Source organism: Nicotiana tabacum, chromosome 24, assembly GCF_000715075.1.
Source record: "Nicotiana tabacum cultivar K326 chromosome 24, ASM71507v2, whole genome shotgun sequence".
Taxonomy (NCBI): Eukaryota; Viridiplantae; Streptophyta; class Magnoliopsida; order Solanales; family Solanaceae; genus Nicotiana; species Nicotiana tabacum.
In genome coordinates, this window is record NC_134103.1 from 13,912,572 (window position 1) to 13,921,388 (window position 8,817).

General features: G+C 35.6%; 1 long non-coding RNA gene across 1 annotated transcript; it reads left to right on the top strand.

Annotated features, from left to right (window-relative positions):
- Positions 1-4,995: 4,995 nt before the first annotated feature.
- Positions 4,996-8,062, top strand: LOC107766302 (uncharacterized). The gene is made up of 2 exons (XR_001643665.2): positions 4,996-5,340; positions 7,790-8,062. It is a non-coding gene; the product is annotated as an uncharacterized LOC107766302 (long non-coding RNA).
- The last annotated feature ends 755 nt before the right edge of the window (positions 8,063-8,817 follow it).

Here is an 8,817-nt window from a genome sequence, read left to right on the forward strand (position 1 = left end):
TGTGATTATGTCTCCAAACTAAGTACCCAATGTCATGTAACTAGGTGTAAAGGTTCCAAAACTATGTGAGACATTTATTTAATCAAATGGGGCAGCATGTGTATTAGCTGCCAAACAGGCCCAGATTTTAAGGTTTGGGGCCTGACAAGGACTGAGTCTAAATGAACTCTAACCCAAGACATATATTGTCCATTACTCAACGGTTAATGAATTTAAATCTAAAGGGACTTGGGCCTGACTGAGTCTAGATGAATCTGGCCCAAAACAATGTTATTAAGCATTCAATCAATTAAACACATTTAATTCTGGAAGATTCGGACCTACTAATGAGTCCAAATGACTCTGGCCCAATACCCACTTGTGACAAATAAATGAATTTAAAAGATAAGATTTGGGCCTGATGATAATGAGTCCAAGTGAACTCTAGCCCAATGCATATTTGTGTGAAGGAGTTTGAGATAAAATTTTGTAATGACATTTGTAAAGTTTTACCTATATTTTGTTTACCTTTTAAAACAGAAGTAAAAAGGGGTTTTGAATAAATCGAAATTTTGTTAAATTTTGGGCAATCTTTCTACTGATTTGCTTAAGTCTATATTTCGAAATGCTGGTTTTAAAACTCATTTGTATTTGAAAATCTTGAAGTGTAAAGGAAATTGATCAACTCATTTTGTTTAGTAAAAAAGAACACAATTCCATGAACCCAATTGGTTTTGGGCCTAAAAATGTATTATGGTTACCATTTAGCTTACTTGTAGAAATCTGATTTTTCATGACTTTAGGCTAACAACGATCGGAATTATTTAATTATTTAAAACAGTATGGTAAAGTTACTGATCTATTAAACTATCACACCAGAAAATGCAGTAAAACTAAATTATTACATTTTTTGCTAACTGAACAATGATAACCAAGCTGCCTATTCTAACAAAATTTTCTAGAAAATGATTTATTTGATACTGTTGCATACGAACATACAAATTTTATAAATGAAAGAAGCCTAAAACAGCGTAAATAACTAAATTTACATGAATTTATACATAACTCTTAAACAACCAACATGATTCATGTACCATTCAAACAAAATACAGATTCTTGATAACCAGCAAATCACACTCATTATACAGCAATATTAACTTTACATTGTTAAGAAAATACCTTGTCAGCAGCAAGAAAACAAAGCAAAGAGAGAAAATATGTCTCTGAAAACTTGAGTAAAAGCAGCAGCCAGAAAATCCAAACAGGAAAACCCAAAACAGCTTCCAATTAAAAATTCAGAAATCCCAAAAATAGTATGAAACCGGTAGGAGTTCTTTGCTAAAAGTGAAAGAAAGAGACTCCAAAAGCAGTGCAGAATCAGTGTATTTTTTAGGAAATTTTCTCTACTTTTCAGATCTATATCAGTGTATTTTTAGGTCTAAAAATATATATCCAGGTCTGTGTATAATAAAAAGAATGAGTGTATTTATAGAGGGAAGAAGTAAAAAAGGATAAGAATTAAGGTACAAAGAATCTGTCAAAATTCCCTATAAATTATGGAAAATGGCATCTTCTTAACAGAAATGGACAGCTGTCCAATTTCTAGTACCTTCCTTATCTCAGAAAATAGACAAGTGTCCAGATTTTGGATATTTTTGGATCTTATCCCTATTTTCCTACTCATCATTGGGACAGTTGTCCCAGTTCTAGAAAGTTCTAGTACTTTCTAAATTAATTTTAGAATTAAGTTTTCAAAATCGACCCTTAAGGGTCTTGGAATTACCTCAAAACCAGATTGGTTCTGGGCCTGAGTTAGGTGACTCTTGGCCTGAAGAGTTTGACTTTTAACAAAGCTATGGGCCTGTCTATTTAGCCAGGCGCAAAAAATAACAAAGTTATGGGCGTGTCTATTTAGCAAGGCCCAATTTTAACAAAAAATAAATAAATAATAATAAAATAACAAAGTTATGGGCCTGTCTATTCAGCCAGGACCAATTAATTTAAAAATAAATAATAGGAAATAAAACACAACAGAAAAAAAAATTAAAAAAATAAACTTAACACTGATTAATCCATTTTAATAAATTATTTAATGCAAACGAAATAACAAATGATGTAAAAATTAACAGCATATATTTAAGCCTTGATTTTGTATATTTTTTAATTAAGTCCGATTTAATTAGTTAATCTTAACGGAATATAGCTGATAATAATAATTAATAAAAAAATAAAAAAGAATAGATTATAATAATAAAATAATTAACAAAAGTAGAAAAAATGACAGAAAATAGCCAAAACTTGTAAAACAAAGATAAATCTAACCATGAAAAAACTCTCATGCCAAGACTCCCGTCTGGGATCTGAGATCCTTGATGGGAGATCTTGGCAGGAGGAGTTTTTGGCGGCTAGGTGGATTTTAGCGTTTAAAAAAAATCTAGTCGGAGAAAAAACCCTCATGCCAAGACCGCTATCTGGGATCTGAGAGCCGTGAAAGGAGTTCTTGGCATGAGGATCTTTAGACTGACTAAGTAGGATTTCTGGGAATTTAGATCTAAGATTTATCAAATTTGGTGATTTTTTGGGAAATCTATTGGTAGGATAAGGTTTAAGAGGGTGTAGGGAGTGTATGGTGTAAGTTTGAGTGGGTTTAGAGTTCCACCACCACCGTAAGGCGATTTCCGGCGGTGGCATGGGGGAAGGATTTTAGGGCGGCTAGGTTTTGGTGGTGGTTTAAGGTGGAGGAAGATGGTGGCGGCTAGGGATTTAGGGCGGCTAGGGTTTGGTTTAGAGAAAGGTGAGAGACGGGACGTCTCTAGAGTTAGATAAAGAGAGATGTGAGAGTGGGGAGGAACGAAATGAGGGGGGTGAAGGCGTTTGGACATTTATATACTAAATGGGTGAGGGAGTTTCGAGCCGTTGGATCTTATAGAGATCAACGGCTTAGATTAATTGACATCTAAACGACGTCGTTTGGTTTAGTGATGGGGCGGACCGATTTGGGGGTATTGGGCTTGGGCGCTTTTAAGTTAATTTTGGGGATTGGGCTGGTTTTACACTGGCCCAGTCCGAATTTAGGCTAACCTATTTTGTTTAATTAACTTTTAAGTCTATTTAATTTAAACAAATCCTAAATTAAGTGTTAAATTACCTTAATTTATAAAATTAAACCAACTATCTATTTGCATTATTTACACAATTAGTCAATCTTAGATTTAAAAAGGAAAATTGCTAATTTAATACTAAAACTTAAAAATGTCAAAACAAATAATTTGTTTGTGATTTTCTTTTAATGGAGTAATTAATTATGTACTTAGACATTGAATTAAATTAAAAACCTAACAATGCAATATGATGAAGGTTTAAATATTTTTTTTTAGTTTTCATAACTTTAAAAATAAACGAAAAAATGCTACTAAAAATGCAAATAATTCCAAATAAACACCAAAAAATCCTAAACCAAATCTAAAAATAAATAGGACTAATTTATTCATTAATTTTGTAGGAATATTTTGGTAAGATAAAAATCACATGCTCACAGTATTTCCTTTTCAGTAATACAATATACCAACCCCTGGTTACATTCTTTTTCAGTAATACAGGGTACCAACCCATGGTTGCATTCCTTCCTAGTGATACGAGACGCAACCCCTGGCTATATTTTCTTTTAGTGATACAGGGTGCCAACGCCTGGTTACATTTCCTTCAGTAATACAGGTTACCAACCCCTAGTTACATTCCTTTTCAGTAATATAGGATACCATCCTCTAATTCCATTTCCTTTTGGTAATGCATGGTACTATCCCGTGGTTGCATATCCTCACATAGCTAGTTGATATTGATTTCTTTGTTTCCCTTTTAATAAATTAGATAATTTATAGCTTTCTCTAATAACTCACAAAACATTTCTAGTGCCAACTTGGGGCAGAAAATATTGTTCGTCTTGTTCGTCTTTGATGGCTTTGCAGGACCTTGCCATAAAACACATATTGTAACGATTAAAGCTTGTAGTTTTAGTTATCTTTAGAAAAGAAGAGGTCTTTCGATCACAAGATTGTCAGAGTTAGTTTTGATAATATGCCAGTATCTCGGCTTTCCATGAATCAAGTTCCAAACTCAGATAAAAAAAGAAGATTTTTCTAGCAGAAAGACGGTTGGGGTCGAGCTTTGACGTAATACACACATCGACCAGCATCTCAAAATCTATCTTCTTGGCTTTTAATTATGAAGTCAACAAGCCCCAAGCTAAAGGCACTTACCTTCCAATGCGGGTTTATAAGGTTTCAAGTGAAGATGTAAGATGCAAGACACAAAGAGTAGATAGGATCTTGTATTTTTTTAGGATCACGGCCCAGAACCTCGACGGAACCTTACTCGACTCTCCAGCTCATCATTCCATCACTCTCCTTGAACTACATGCGACCTGATTCTCTTATAACCTGGAATATGTAAGCTAGCCGAAACTAGGACTCGGTTGCACTCTTTTCTCTTATTTCTTCCCTTTTGAATAATGATATAGTCAAAAATTAGTCACATGTCTCACCTTGTTTTCAAGCAAAGAGGAGCATATTGCTAGCACCTAATTTATTATCATATTTAAATGTTTATCACCTTCTACTATGTAAATATTTTTAGAGGTTTAATCTACAGTTTTTATCTTTGTTTCACCTTTTTTATAGGGTTAAAAAAATTAAAAATAATTTAAAAGGTCAATTATTATTATTATTAATATTATTTTTTTATCTTTATTTTTTTTAAAACCAAAAAAAATAAATAAATAATTATTTTAAAAAACAATCGGGTGGGAATATAAAAAAGAGGGAAAGGGGAAGTATGGAATTAAAAAATAAAATTAAAGGAGGTGGGAATTAAAAAAAAATAAAAAGTAAAAGAAGGTGAAAAATAAAAAAAGAAAAGTAAAGGTAGGTGGGAATTAAAGAAAAAAAAAGGTAAAAGATGGAAATTACAAAAAGAAAAAGTAGAAGTTAAAAAGAAAAGTAAAGGAAGATGGAAATTTAAAAATAAAAGTAAAGGAAGGTGGGTAAAGGAAAGAGAGGAGGGATTTTTTTCTTTCTTCTCCTAAGATCTACATCTAGTAGCAAAAGACAAAGGAATAACATCAATTTTTTCTTCTAAAACAATTCCAGCAACTTTACCCATTCTTCTCCACCTCAAAACAATCCTTTTTTGTTTTTTACATAAAACAACCCATTTAATATCTGCAACTATCGCCCAACTCAATCAATTTTAATCCTTCAAGGATGTTGATTCCGGTTCGGGTTTTCGGGTCTATAGCTCGACTGAAGATTGCTGTGTGTGGAGTTTCCCTTTCTCTGTAATCGTTTGCAATTTCAAGCAATAAAGGTTCATTTGTTTATTCTTATTCTCCTAACTATTTGATTCCATTGAAGTTATTTGGAAGATTTGTTTCTATTATTTTTTCTTTTGCTCTTGTATTTTTTCGTGAAAATGACCAACTGTTTTGGTTAGTTTAGTTGATGTCTTGTTGCTTGGATCTATTATTTCAACTTCCTTTTTTTTGTTTTTGTTTCAGGAGCATGAGATTTAAGTTTAATAATCTGTTTGTTTTGTTTAATAAAATCTAGAAATATGAATAGAGATACATGTTAAATTATTGCCCATTAGATAAACCATTTAAGCCGTAGTACTAATAAGTAATTAATTAGGAAGATCTAATTTTCTGTGAGTACTTTATTGTTGTATTCATGTTCTTTTAGTGACGAATCAGTGCATTGTGATATTATTTTATTTCGTTGGAGTGACCCCAATTTTGAGACGATAAGTGTAACGACTCTGCCGGTCGTTTTGAGTATTACAGTCTCGTTCTCTCATTTACTGCTTATTTTATGCTCAACTGTTGTTATGTGACTTGTCGGGGTAGTTGTATTATTGTTGGGGATGTTTCACAATGAATTGTGACACTTAGTCCCAAGGTTGGAAGCTTAAGTTAAAAGAGTTGACCGGATATTGACTTATATGTAAGCGACTCCGGGATAAAATTTTGATGGTTTCGATAACTTCGTATGGTGATTTTGGACTTAAGAGTGTGTTCGGATATTTATTTGGAAGCACGTAGTTGATTTTGGCTTGGAATGACGAAAGTTAGAAAATTTGAAGTTTGGAAAATTGAGAAGTTTGATCGAGGGTTGACTTTGTGGTTATCAGGGTCGGATTTTGGTTCCGAAAATTAGAATAGGTCTGTTGTGTCATTTATTACTTGTGTACAAAATTTGAGGTCAATCGGAATTGATTTGATAGGTTTCGGCATAGATTCTAGAAGTTGAAATTTTTTAGTTCTCATTAGGCTTGAATTGGGATACAATTTGTGTTTTTGATATTGTTTAATGTGATTTGAGACATCTACTAAGTTCATATCATATTTTAGGATGTGTTGGCATAATTGGTTGAGGTCCCGGGGGCCTCAGGTGGATTCTGTATGGTTAACGGATTGGAATTTGGACTTAGAAGGCTGCTAATGTGCTGAGTCTGGTTTCCTTCTTTGCGTTCGCGAGGGAGGCGAAGGGCATCTACATGCAGGTAAGGATTTGTTCTTCGCGATCGTGAAGAGGGCAACATGATCGTGAAGATTTGGGTGAGTTGTGCATCGCGAACGCTAGAGGGCAGTCGCGTTCGCAAAGAAGAAAAGCAGCCTGGGATGGGACTCATGCGATTGGTCTACACATTTGTGTGAATGGCTTCACGATCTCGAAGTTTGGGAACATTTTTTGTCATTGCGTTCGCAAGTGGATCCTCGCGTTCGCAAAGAGGAAATTTTGGGCAGTAGCATTTTGTGCTTCGCGAACGCGAAGCACCTTCCGTATTCACAAAGGGTAATTTCCTGGGCAGCAGAACATAAGTTTTGAAATTAGGGAGGCAATTTCTCGGGATTTTGATCTCGGTGTGAGGCAATTTCTTGGGAGATTTTCAAGGAATACATTGGGGTAAGAATTCCTAACTCGATTTTGGTTAAATTACACGAATCCATTATTATTTTTATCATTAAATTAGTGAATTGAGTTGAAAATTATAGAAATTTTTTAGCCTTTAAATTAAGGATTTGGAGGTCGAGTTGATGTCGGAATTTGGTAAATTTAGTATGGTTGGACTCATGGTTGAATGGTCCTTCGTATTTTGTAGCTTTTGTCAGTGACATTCATCATTTGCATATCATATCTCAGTCTCTGTTTCCATTCATTGATATATCATATCATCATGTTGGGCTGATATTCATGACATTGTGAGCCCGATAGACTGGAGATATTGATGACTGAGTGAGGCCGAGGGCCTAATTATGAGTATAATTATGGGATTGGGCTGCACGCTGCAATATGTTTTATTGATTTATGCCATGATTGGCTTATTATAGTACTTGGGCTGGATCTGCCCCTCTGGAGTCTGCACACCCACAGTGCCGACCGATTGGGAGGATTAAGTGACTGTGAGGAATGAGTGACTGTGAGAATTGAGTGGCTGAGAGGATTAAATGCATTGATACTCTGAGAGCATACATATGATTTTTCCATTGTGTGGCATTACAATTGGCATGTATAATTGACATGCTGAGGTAGAAATGTATCACCCCTTATTTCAGCCACACTTGATATATTTTACATGTATTGAGCTTGACTGCTGAACTTGAAAGCATGTCTACATTTTTGTACTGTTATTTTCTATATTTGGATTGTACCTGTTGAGCTCGTCACTACTTTTAGCCCAAAGGTTAGTCCTGTTACTTATTGAGTACATTGGGTCGGTTGTACTCATACTACTACACTCTGCACTTCGTGTGCAGATCCAGGTACTTCCGGATACGACGACTGCTAGATCTCCAGAGTTGTATATGTTGGAGACTATCGAGGTAGCTGCCTTGGCATCCGCAAACCTTGACTCTCTTTGCTTTTGGTTATTTCTACTGTTCTACATTTCTAGACAGTATTTTTATCAGTCTTACTATATTGTCATTTAGATGCTCATGTACTCAGTGACACTCGAGTTTTGAGAATGTAATGTATTGAGTCACGATATTTTGTATCAGTATTTATGAGATTTCACTCTTAAGTTTAAATTTATTATGCTTCCAAACTTATAAAATACGTGATTTATTGTGGTTTTTGGATTGCCTAGTATTGCAATAGGCGTCGTCGGGACATTTAGAGCCTATGGTACATAGGTCTCACGAGTCATGAGCAGGTTTAGTAGAGTCTTGTAGATCGGTACGGAGACGTCTGTACTTATCTTCGAGAGGTTGTCGAACCCTTAGGAAAATTTTACTTTCTTGTATTCTGGTCGTGCGAATTTGTTGATTTAGGGAAATAAACTTTTGATATTCTATTCTCTCACAGATGGTGAGGATGCATGCTACCGGATCTGGTGGATAGACACCAATGCCACCAGCTAGAGCTACGAGAGGTTGGGGCCGCGGTAGAGGATGTGGCCACGGTAAAGGCCCAGGTGCAGCTCGTATAGTAGCTAGAGGAGCACTTGTAGACCCACCAGTTGCTCCAGCTCAGGAGCGGATTCCAGATATAGTTGAACCGGCGGGACCAGCTCAGGCACCAACTGTGCCTATTATGATTCCAGGCCTTCAGGAGGCTTTGACCCAGATATTGACTGTTTGCACTGGCTTTGCTCAGGCGGTTTCAGCTCAGGCTGCACCAACCACTTCTCAGGCCGATGGAGGTACTCATACCCCAATCGTCGGTACTCCAGAGCAGGTGGTGCAGGTACTTCATATACCGGGGGTACTACCAGCCCAGTCGGTTGCAGTTGCTCAGACCTAGGTGGGTCATGTTATGAGTGATGAGGAGCAGAAGAGACTAG